This window comes from Octopus bimaculoides, chromosome 6 (assembly GCF_046866305.1).
Source record: "Octopus bimaculoides isolate indiv1 chromosome 6, ASM4686630v1, whole genome shotgun sequence".
NCBI lineage: Eukaryota > Metazoa > Mollusca > Cephalopoda > Octopoda > Octopodidae > Octopus > Octopus bimaculoides.
The window spans coordinates 83,535,442-83,548,920 of record NC_142933.1 but is presented as its reverse complement, the minus strand read 5'-3'; the positions used below and the strand labels follow the sequence as shown (position 1 = coordinate 83,548,920).

Genomic DNA, 13,479 nt, shown 5'->3' with positions numbered 1-13,479 from the left:
ACCATAAAATAGTATGAATGTGGCAATTTCCTTGACATTAATCATGCTTTGGAGACCCCCAACTACTTGTTCGTCTGACAGAAACATATATGTAGGTTCTGCTTACGTCTTTGTCTTAACTTTTTGAGCTTTCAACTTCCAATTTATTTGTAATGTGTTTCTTAAAAACCGTCATCTTTCTACAACATGCAAATAAATCAGTAATTACATCAATTTATGCTTCATTTTCTTCTGCTTGTTTTCAATATTAATAATTTCAGTAATCCTAAACATATCCAAATGACTTTACCATTATATGATACGGATTAAACCAGTGGAATACTTTGGATTATATCATCCCTTATGAAGACTTGACTCCATCGAATTAACTGCATATATATATATATATCTATATATATATATATATATATATATATAAATTTAAGGAATGGAGAAAACGCATGTTATAATTGCATACTTTATTCCTACATATGTTTCAAAGGATTACAACCTATGTGATCCATAGGGATCTGTGATGTTAAAATTGTAACCTTCTCTTCATGATTCCCATGCATTCCCTGAAGAGAAGGTTACACTTTTAACATCACAGATCCCTATGGATCACATAGGTTGTAATCCTTTGAAACATATGTAGGAATAAAGTATGCAATTATAACATGCGTTTTCTCCATTCCTTAATTTTTTAAATATACTCAAATACCCAAAATGTCAAGGAGTTTCTACCTCAAAAACAGGAACTACACCACAGTTATTTTGTGTTCTTTGCTACCTTGGTTTCTATTAACCCATTTATTCTATCCGAAGAATTTTTATTCATTAAGATAGAAGAAATACATATAATTATATATATATATATATATATATATATATATATATGAATGTTGATGATCAAACAATGTGTGGTATTGACACATGACCACATATGTTTATAGTCCTTTGCTCATAGTACCTTCCATATTCTAGCTATTTTCCTATTTTACGAAGGATGGTGAAATGCAATGTCGACTTTATCAGGTAATTTTGTGAAGTCAGTAATCTATTCATGTTTTGTATTGAAAACTGATTTTCTTGCCACAAGGAAAATATCCGTCTCTTCTTTAGTTTTCACTTTTCACTGTGTAATAAAAGAAATGCATTGATTTAAGATTGTTTCTTCAGATATCTATAATATTTATTGATATTTTAATATATTGCTAATTTCTCCATCCTTTACTCATTTTGATCAAATTTGTAAATATTTTTATGTAGCTCTGAAATTAATGTTGATCACCAAAATATTGATGAACTACTACAGCTGAGTCGAATGATGCAAAATAAATGAATAATGAATTGTTTCTATTTCTGCTTGTTGTAACATTAAATGCCAACGATATTTTTGGTATGCTATTATATTTCAATGCCTAATAGAAGGAGATTTTTGTCCAGACATGTTCAAACATTTCCTCAATGAAATTGATTAGTAAAGCAAATGAATCAGCTTTCTACAGTTAGCAGCACAATAATATGGCTAAAGTTGATTCTAATTAAATCTGAACGTAAGTGCAAGGTAAGAGCAACTTTTAACTTTCAGAAAAATGGAAACAATTTCTGCAGTGTAAAGACAGTTCTCTGCCGTTTATTTCTCAGATCATGTGCTATAACTTACCCTTCTATCAATGAAGAAGTCAACGCAAAATGTTTTCAAATGTACAACGGTTAGTCATAATGTAATGCAAATAAATGTTGCATGACTTTCTAACTCCTCCTCATATTTGCCTATAGCTTATCCAAGATAAGTTCATGGTATACTTATGGGTTACTTATTTATTATTTGTTATGGAGCAGTGGATTTATTGAATTCAATTTATTTTCAATGTTCTATGTAGAAATACATATAACGAAGTGGTATCAAAAAGTTCTCAGACTAGTTCTGTAGCGCTCCAACAGGTGGCAGCATAAGATTGTGTGCGCAGTGAGAGCTAGCAGTGACCTTGATGAGGTAGTATGACATTGCTGTATTTACTAGGCGAGTTATGGAATTTGTGATTTTGTGAGCATGTGTATTCTATAGCCTGCGATTTTATCATAGACAGGAAGTTGGAATAAAGAGGCAACGTGACATTTTGCCTTAAACTTGGTAAGCCACCTGCAGAGACATTGAGCATGCTTCGGTAAGTTTATGGCGACGAGGCAATGGTCCCCCCAACATCGCTTGACAACTGATGGTAGTGTGTTTACGTCCCCGTCACTTAGCGTTTCGGCAAGAGACCTCGATAGAATAAATACTAGGTAGTCCTGTAGTCGATTTGCTCAACTAAAGGCGGTGCCCCAGCATGGCCGCAGTCAAATGACTGAAACAAATAAAAGCAAAAGCATGTAACAAACGTTAAAATGATTTTGGCCTTTTTTTCATATATATTTTTGATGTAAGTACTCCCTCACCGGTTATTATTTTCAAGCGATTCTAAAATATTATTTCCAAACTGTTCCCTAAATAATATTTTCAGCGTGGAACAAATTTCTCAAAAAGTAGAATTTTTGATTTGTTTATGATTTACATTGTAGTTATCTCAAACTGGTTTATCCTGGAGTTACTTCCGGCGCTTTATTAGAGATAATGTTTGCGAATGAAATTAGGCTAAAAGATAATATATTTTGATTTGTGTTTATGGAGTTCTCACATTGTTATTTAAACTATATCATTGCAGATGAGAAGTTGGGTTTGCTTAATGGAACTTGCTATTCATAATAGTATTTCTATTTGATTATCGCTAAGTAAATGATATTTAGTAATTAATGTTATATTTCAAAATCGTATTTTCTTAAACATATGGATCATGAATGAATTGTTAAAATTTATATCGTATGACGGGGTAGATATAAGGCTATCATTATTTATTTATAGAAATTATTCAATGCTGAGTATTGGTTAATTATCATTTAAGCTGTGCATGGAAAATGAAGAGAATGTTTAGTTCATGTAGGCGTCAGGATCCAGGCAAGTATCTCAAATGAAATATGTTCATAGCCAAAGTGCAATTGCTTAGATAGAATTGAAATCACGGGATGATATACTTTATCTGAAAGAGCAACTGGTTATATGAGCAAGCCCACAATATTAAATGTGATTGTGTTTAAGAAATTTAATATGTATATGAAGTGTATCTGATAAATAATGGAAGGAAAGCAGGAATAATAAATGATATTTGGTGTGCGATCCTAATAGAAACACGCATTTATAAACCCGCGTGCAACAGATATTTGATATTTCTTTCTCTCCCAGCTCCTTCGCACACTAACTACATTCTAATATTTCCCGACGCATATACACACCGCAACTCAAGAATACGCACTATTGTAAAGGATAATCGACAACTTGAGCTGGTATGAAACCCGATTAATGATGCTGCAAGGATTTATATACATAAACGTGCGCGAATATGAATAATTAATCGCTATATTTACATTGAATGGTTGACAAAACGTAGCTGTCACTTTCTTTTGTATTGCTGATATTGTAATGTCTCATTGCAAGATAGTTGCCAGTGGTTCCGTTTCCCTTGCTTTTAATAAATGTAACATTTCCCATGGGAAAAACTTATGATCGGCTAACGTGCCGATATGCATGAGTCACAAAACAAACTGCGAATCTCAAAGTTTTAATAGAAATCAGTATGTTCTTTAGCAGCACACTTTCAACCTTACCTGGCGTGAATACTTCTGCTCAAATTATATTCGGGAAAATGATATATTGGAATGAATCGTTTGGTAATTTTATATTTAACACCTAACATTTTATCAAAACGTTTAACTCGTTATAGCTCCATAAATACAAGAATTTTATATAACTGTTTTACTCTTTATAGGTGCATAAAAGCCAAAAAATAGTTCTTATTTAGAACTATCACAGTTTTTCTCTTTCGACTTGTTTCAGAATACATTTTATTCTCGTTTATAAAATAAATCGCAGTTCATTAGCTAATAACTGACTTGTTCCTTTTCGAGCACTGTCTTCTATAATTACTTTTCACAATTACGTAACTTATCTGGTAACCGCCAAACAGTAAAACATAAGTAATTTTTACATACATTTTGCAGGAAAGGCCTATTACTGTATACTTCTTTCTATATATATCTATTTTTATGCCCACAAAAATGACATTGTTATACAGATTTATTTGTTTTTGTATCTCTTCAGTGACTGTGCTAAATAGTTAACAATGTTTGGCTTCATCAATGTTGATGAATGTTCATATTCTTCTTAGAGAAGGGTCTTGTTTGACCACAGCGGTTCGATACGGTAACTACTAATTGTGTACATGGGTCGATACAATTGATTATAACTTCTATCGACAAACTCAAAGTTAAGTTAATTTATTATCTCTGTATAGGACTAACTAAAATTTTAGAGTAACTGTTATAATAGTCGTGTAGCTATGACTTATATAAGTGAGAACATTTCGTCCGTCGATCGGACAATAGAAATATTTTAATTTAGTGCAACTGTGCATGTATGGCGACGAAATATACAATTAAATACTTGACTCGAGTTTTTCTTCTATTTGATGAAACTAGAGTCGACTGTGAAAAGATTGAAATACCACAGACTGTAACTAACTAAATTCGACTCAGACTCTGTTTCTCCAAATGCAAGAAAAAAATCTCGCAATGAATTAGTTTTAAATGGAAATCAGAAAAACAAAGTTTTCTCGATTTGATAGGAACCTTCATTTATTCCCATGTTTCAATCAATAATATATATAATTGAAATTGTTACACTTTATTTAACTATGGCCAGCACCTTATATTTTGAAAGGGGTTGTTTGAAACACGGAACAGCACTATTCCTCATGAAAACAGAATCAGTTTTATTTTAGAATTCGAAACACATTGAACGATGTATGTCTAAATACATTCATATATTTAATGAGATAACCCAGCGTTTATAACAATTCATTATTCCCACGTTCATAGAATACTATAGAATATATCAAGATACACATAACATATAATCACTTGGAAAATATTTTAGGAGCTGTGTATATCATCTAGTCGTTAATGATGCAACTGTAGTAATTCAAGTTAATTGGCAAAGCATTATCAAATTAACTTCACTTAATGTAATATTTGACTGAAGGCAAATAAGGCATGTGTAGTCTAAACTTGGCTATAATCAAATGCTCCCCATTGTTCAGAGAACTGAGTGTGATAAAGTTCATTAGATATATTGGTAAAATCAATGACGTACTTAATGAACACTGTCACAGCGGCAGAATCCAAAAATGAAGGAAAAGAGAGAAACGGTTTAATTAACAATGATTTAAATCTGGCAAATTTCAGGAAACTTAAAGGAAACGTTTAAGGTTAAAGATATAAAATTGCTCCATGTGTTCACTAATTATTATGGAGATAAGGTTATCATGAATGTTTAGATTGTCTGTTTATGTAAATTAGGATGATACTATAGAAAGCCAAGTCTTTATAAAACAATTCCCAAGAGTTTTCAAAATCAGTATGGAATACATGCATATCTTCTATATGTGCCAATTAATATCAGTGCATAAAAAAATTGATGTGCATTTAGTGAAAGAATATCATAAAGATATTTTAAATGTTCCATTCAGAATAAACTTGATAGCTCGTTGATTACATGCATACATATATACATTTATTACAACAGCACCTGTAACAGAACACATGTCGAAGAAAGAAGATTTGAACCTCAGAAATCTCTGCATTCAATAAAACTGGTGGCCTACAATGTGGTTGAAGTGCCAGTACTCATACCAGCATTTGGGCTGCTTGACAGGTCTCTTAAGTGGTTAGACTAGTGATATGAAAAAATGTTTATGATTCATGAAATGTATTTATATTTGCGTAAAGTCGTTGAAATTAAAACTAACAACCCCACGAGAGCCTTGTATTGATGACTAAAACCTCGCCATATATATATATATATATATATATATATATATATATATCACACTATCGATGCATCGACCATACTATTAGATGTTTTTATATATCGCTCGTCACACTGCGCTTCCACTTTTTCTCTTGGTTGCGCGTTTGTTCTCAACTTGGCCCAAATCATTTAGCTAAGTCATCCTGCTATCGTCAGGGAGGCTTTTGGAGTGTCTTTCCTTATCTTTTGGACACCACACGGTAACTTCACAGGCCAGTCGGATGTCTGTGACACTTATCCGCTAAACATGTCCAGTTCAGCGAAGCTAGTGCTTTCGGTATTCCGGGATCACATCGTTCAGTCACCTCTGTTCTCGAATAATCTAATTTCCGGCAATGATATTCCTAACACAGATATTTTCATTGCGGATTCCGTCGTAGGCAATCAATATTCTTTCAAAAAAGGACATGCCATCTCCCAAAAATTTTCACTGCATGTTTAGGAATTGACATTGACTGACCAGGTGGCACGAAAATCAACTGCAAGCTCCTAACACACCTACTATTGGCAGAATACACCGTACTTATATCATAAACCATTGATCAGCTGAAGACAATTATGCGAGTTTGGGGCACCATAGCTCCCGGTAAGCCTTAAAATGAACCACTTGCAAATGAAACAGATGCGGTCCGAAAACTTAGCACAAGACCGAATAGAAGTGGGTAGTAATTTAATTGAGGAGGGAACAGGAGTGTCTCTACATCAGACATAGTGAATATGAGACACGGGCGGTGAAATCTTGGAGGAAATAAGTTCAGTCAGCTTTTACTCAAATAAGGCCGGGCCAGAGCATACGAGACAGGCTCTTCAATGTTACTGTCCAAATGTGCTGTTATACCCCCATACATATATACACACGCACACATGCATATACACAAATACACATACACACACACACACACGCACACACACAAACACACACACACACATATATATAGCATCGACTGCTATTTCCAGTAAATATTAGTGTATTGTTGTACCACTATTCCACGTATATATATACACATATATATATAGATTATTCAACTTACGTACTTATTTTGCGACTTCCGTTACATGCGACTGCCAGCTTCATACGAAGATACTTATGAGTATGAATTCAAGGACACCATGGTCCTGAATGATGCACTCACACATCCCATCTACAGAAACAAAACAACCACGCATAGTACATGCTCCCATTGAAATAAACGCCAACACTTCTGAAGATCTGCACTCAATTCATCCAATCATAAATCATCTTAAACCGTCTTAATTAGGTTCATAGTTAAACTTTCTGTCTATCAACTTAAAATATCGCCTGATAAAATGCAAATACTATATCATCACTATATTCCCATAAGGATATAACTTCACATCTCAACTGTCTTAACTTGAGAAACTCCATAAATCTACTGAATAAACCAATGGAAAAAAAAAAAAACATACATCATGAAATACGAAAATCAATTAACAAAACACATAAAATACGAACACCAATTAGCAAAAGCAAACCAAGGAACGAACACATATATTAGACCTCACCCACGTCACCTAATATAAATATACCATCAAGGCTGTGATATATACCCGGCACAAAACCTCGTGCTGTAACAATGCCATACTTCTAAAATTCAGTTTCAATAAGCCACACAATCACGAGAATGTTTTGAGCACTCGTCACTCACATGCTCCATACATTTCAATGTTACACACACACACACACACACACACACACACATACACACACAACACACACGCACACGCGCACAAACCCAGACATATTGATACAGGCACAAAATTATATATACATGGACATACATAAACATGTGTTATATTAAACAAATAATTAGATAAAACAGATCACTTTTGTTTGCCTCATAAGAGCATGTCATCAATCATAACATTATCATGAATATAGAAGAGGGAACTTATTAATAAAATTTAAGGGTATAATTTGCATTTAAATATTTAAATATAAAATAGAATGGTATAAAGTAAATTGTAATATAGCATCTTCATGTATGTGTATCATTCTTTCATTAAATAGTGGGTTGTGGCTTTGGCGTTTGTTATGATAATAAACCACTTCATAACAGAGTTCCGTTCTAAGTCAAAAATAGTATTTCATAGCACATAATATCGGTTTCAAATTTTGGCAGAAGGCCAGCAATTTCGAGAGAGAGGGTAAGTTGATTACATCAACCCCAACGCTCAACTGTTACTCATTTTATCGACCTCCAAGGAATGAAAGCCAAAGGCGACCTCAACAAGGTTTGTACTGAGAAGGTAAAGGCGGACGAAATGCCAGTTAGCATTTTTTCCGGTGTGTTAAATATTCTCCTAGCTCGACGCCTTACATGAAATATACTAAGATAGCTTTCATCTTTTATCTTACAGCCATTAGATTGCGGCCATGGTGGGGCACAACCACTAAAAATCTTCTACTCCAATACTTATATTTTTAATCTTTGTAATTATTGTGTCGTTCTCTTTGTCAAACTCCTAGGTCATGAGGACTTAAACGCCAATACCGGTTGCCAAGCTGTGGTGAGGACAAACACAAACGCAAAGGCACATAGACGCGCGTACACACACATATACATATATACATGCATACACGCACACACATATACCCACACACATACACACACACACACACACATACACACACACGCACACACGTATACCAAATCCACTCACAAAGGTTTGATCGGCCTGTGGCTATAGTAGAAAACACCTCTGCAAGTTGTCACGCTATGGGACTGAACCGGTATCATATGGTTGGGAGGAAATCTTCAAATCAAACAGCCATGCCTGCATGAATATATATCTTTTGTTACAAAAAAGGAATTTGCAAATTCAGTTAATTTGGATTACTGTATTTATACTCCCATAAGGTTCTTTATTCAGCGTAGGCCGCGTGGCTATTGCACTATCGTCAAGATATGCATTAACTTACATTAGTAATATACACACACGCACATACTCAAGCAAACATATGTACGCATATATAAACACGCGCACAGTCACACATGCAGACACAGACAGACACATATATACATTCTTAGAGGCATGTGTGTGTGTGGATATAGAGGTAGATAAAGAAAACTAGCCAAGTTGTTGGAGTATATACACAAACTTGTAGTGAGCGTTTGCTCCCTGGGCGGTGAATTAAAATCATATATTGATCTAATACTGCAGGTGAGTCTTTGAATTTTCTCAGTCTTTTCTTCCATTCGACTCTTTCGTACTAGATGATATCTACTTAGGTCAGAGATAGATTGCGGTGGTCTCCGCCAGTTCTAAAGTCCCTAATGCACACACACACACATGTGAGTGCGCGCGCGTGTTTGTGTACAGAAAGAGAAATATATATATAGAGTGAGTGGGAATGATAGGGAGATGTATTTGTATATCTCTCGACAAAGGGTAAATTTAGAAACTCGAATCTTTAAAACTTTACAATTCCATGACAAATAAAAAGTAAGACATTTAAAATACCCCATTCTCTGAAGGCAGTGAGCTGGCAGAAACTTTAGCAAGCCGGGCGAAATGCTTAGTGGTATTTCGTATGGCGCTACGTTCTGAGTTCAAATTCCGCCGAGGTCGACTTTGCCTTTCATCCTTCGGGATCGATTTAATAAGTACCAGTTACGCACTGGAGTCGATATAATTGACTTAATCTGTTTGTCTGTCCTTGTTTGTCTCCTCTGTGCATAGCCCCTTGTGGGCAGTAAAAAATTAAGAAACGTTATTACGCCGGGCGAAATGCTTAGCGGTATTTCGTCTGACTTTATGTTCTGAGCATGCAAATTTACAACAATGCATAAAATTTTTGAAATTCGTACGGCGTGCAGGAAAGCGTGACGATCCAAATGTTATTATTAAAATGTTCTTACACTTAACTATTATTTTACTATATAATTTTCGCATGTAGATACACGTGCATCATGTCTCGGCCATTCAAGCATTTGTATGATTCTCTTTACATGAAATTAGGTAATTCTTAGAGAACGTGAGAATACTTGAGCTGAGCTTTTCTGTATATTGATACGGTAAAGATTAAGAAAGATAAACATTCTCACCACTCAACTCACCTCTGAAATAGTTGTTATTTTCTATTTATTTTATCATAATTTAAACAGAATTCCGCTAAGATTTATCTTCCACATTAGCGTTTCTATGATAATCAGTATAAATAATATATTTATATCATTTTGTTCGCTTTTCTCACAAATCAAAGATCTTCACAAAAATTAAGCTCTAAATTCCTTTGCTTAACATGTCAGACAAAATTTAACAATTAAATGGCTTAGAAAGGCTAAACTTAATCTTAGCAAAATTTCAATCAACAACACATTATTAAAAAGCACGGAACAGATTCCCAAAGATAATGATGCTGTGCTTTTTTTAAAATTTATCGCCTTCCTTCCATTCTATAATTACTTCAAAAGTAAAAGCACCGGCTTGGAAGAATTTTCAGACGTAGGGAAAATGTTCTGCGGAATTTTTTCTCCCTTCATATTCTACCGAAGTCAACTTTACTTTCCATTTCTCCTAGGTCGATAAGATAATGTGCTGGGGTGGTTTAATTGACTACCACCACGGCACTGACCTACGTTAAAAATAATTGTTCCCTCAAAAGTAAATACTCATCTAACTTCACAAATAAACCCTCCCTCTACTTTCTTTTGATGCTAGGACTGGTAGTGGTTTCTTATTGCTTCAGAGTTCTGGCTGCTCTGTATATGAATCTAACTGACAATGTCATTTTAATGTTAGACACCTTCTCATTAGAAGAGAAAAACATATATATTTATAGCATTCAATTATTAATTTTAAATATTCTACCAATTACTCTGCTAGTTTGCATAGAGTTATTTTAAAAACTCATCATTTACGATATTCTCTGAATAAGCAAGATCTAAATGATGAAGCATTCTGCTCAGCTCAATAACCATTATTAGCCAAGAACTTTGAAACAAAATATTGATATTTAGACGGAAACTATAAACATATCATAAACTATCTGAAAATACTAAGACAAAAGATTGATAATTAAATTGCAAAACACGATGCCGAGTGTACTTTTACGACAAACAAGACAAGAATGAAACTAGGAACCATAAACATGAGTAAAATTCATTAACTCCAATCCCGCCAATATGTTTGCAGCAATTTAACGTCATATTCTCAATAATTAAAATCATAAAATCCAATAACGATTTCCTGACAAATGAGAACCACATATTTCGCCAACGCAAAATTTCAAACCCAATATACAAAGTGATAAAACCAATATTTTATACGAAATAGACATGTGATTATAGCAACATCAAAAACTACAAAAAGATTTACCATAATAAGTTAAATGAGATATCATTCAACGAGACAAACACACGAGAATTAAATATTGATGATCAAACGAATCTCATATACTGCTTTCGCTATATTTCACGTTTAAATCTCAGAAGTCATTCCTCTGGCAGAAGTTCACTGTTCTATCATTCCAAAGAAACATCATAAAACTTCAGACTTTGTCAAGGAGGCTTCTTACTGATGACATTTACAAAACAGGCGTCGTACAGGACGAGAGGGAGACGAAAAAGAAAGGGAATGAGAGGAGGATCAGAAGGAAGGAGTAGCAAAAAGGTGGAGAGAGAGAAAAAGAGGCGGCAGACGAAAGAAATTAGAAAATTTCCAAAACGGAAACACTTACGACTACCACAATCGAATAGTTAAACTAAAACTTTGGTAGAAAGGTTTCAAATCACACATTATCAGACAAATATTTTACTAAATCCCATCAGTTTCACAATGAACAAGTATCAAAGCCCTGAAATTTGTAAGACCTATCTTGATGATAATTGGAAATAGGCGCATTAGGAATCATGAGGATGGTACAGCAAATAATTACCCAATGCAACAACTACATAGGAAATATATATTATCTGAAATTTCTAGGTCTGGAAGAAGCCGTTACCGAAATGAAGACATTCTTTTTTAGGAACAACCTTCACCTGCAACAGAAGGAAGGAAAGACTACACTTATTTTAAACTTTAGATTCGCAATAATCCTGGATAACAATTTCTGAGATATTACCTTAAGTTTAAACAATCATTCCGTTGTCCATATCGTAAACGAAACACTTTATTCCTTTATTTATAAGTATTTTCACAATTATTTGACATCAAAACCTTTCTATTTGCTAAACATAACAATAATAAGACGCGCATATTTGAATGGGTAAGGAACGCAATCACCCAACACCAACAAAGAACCATTCCTGAATTACGATTTTATAGTTTTGTACTGATACACCGTTGCTACCTTACAATTGAACCAATTATATTAATATAAGGATTGGTTCCTATATTTGTGCTTTGAGTAATGTTGATTTCCTACAATTACTAGATACTTCTATGAAGTGAATACAGCTACATAAATGCGCGCGTATACACATACACACATGCACACACGTGTCAATTCATTTTTAATGCTTCCATTAAGTGAGTAACGAATATGCGGCTATCAATTACTTTAAAAGAGAACACTATAACTATTGTTACTTCAGCAACAACATATCTTCATAAATTCAGTGGCTACTACTAACTTCAGGCCATGACAAGAAGAGAGGACGCTCTTGGAGCCGAGAATTTGAATTTACAGAGACAATATTTACATATCGCTTGAGGAAACAGAGCGAGATCTCATAATTCAGGGAAACAGTTTCACAATCAGACCCTTGCACGCCTGGAGAACTACGTTGCGTAGAAACAATTGAAGTGTCTGAAAATAAATGGTCAACCGTACTCCTACTTGTTGACACCAATTTTCTTCAATCATCTATTCACACACAGCACAAGCCAAAAACGCAAACCTAGAAGTACGTACAATAGTACTACTGGAAGCACAGGGTGAAATGTGAAAGACGAGTTTATTCGTAGCCTATGACGTTCTTCACATGCATATATGTATGTATATATGTATGCATATATATATATATATATATATATATATATATATATATATGTGTGTGTGTGTGTGTGTGTGTGTGTGTGTGTGTGTGTGTGTGTGTGTGTGTGTGTGTGTGTGTGTGTGTGTGTGTGTGTGTGTGTATTTATGTATATGTATATATACATATAAGAGTTATGGAATGGAGTAGATAAAAGCCGGGCTACATATGTTTCATAGTGAGCAGGACCTCAGAGTGGTAAATATCCAGGTGACGTGTATACCGCAGGCTACTCTTCAGGTCAACGCTCTCAATACCAAAGTATTCACAGAACACAGAGTGCTTTAAACATTTTCTAAAAGACATCCGTTTGCACAATATGTTTTTTTTTATATATTAAGTTCTTTACCTGAAAATCTCTATAAGAAAGAACACATGAGCCGCAAAAGCATTAAACGTTAAAATGCTATACATACGAGCACTAATTGAAACTCATAACACATCGTAATTAGTTACTGAGAGAAGTGTACGTGTCTCATATTTGAAAAACCAATTCGTTATGCTGGTTGTAATACGGCGGCTGACAAACCTAGGCTA

The 13,479-nt window shown here is 34.2% G+C and overlaps 1 protein-coding gene across 3 annotated transcripts in view; it reads right to left on the bottom strand.

Moving 5' to 3' along the window:
* Positions 1–13,479, bottom strand: part of LOC106870527 (BAI1-associated protein 3) — a 1,021,331-nt gene that overhangs the window by 748,435 nt on the left and 259,417 nt on the right. The gene's annotated exons all lie outside the window — the stretch shown is intronic.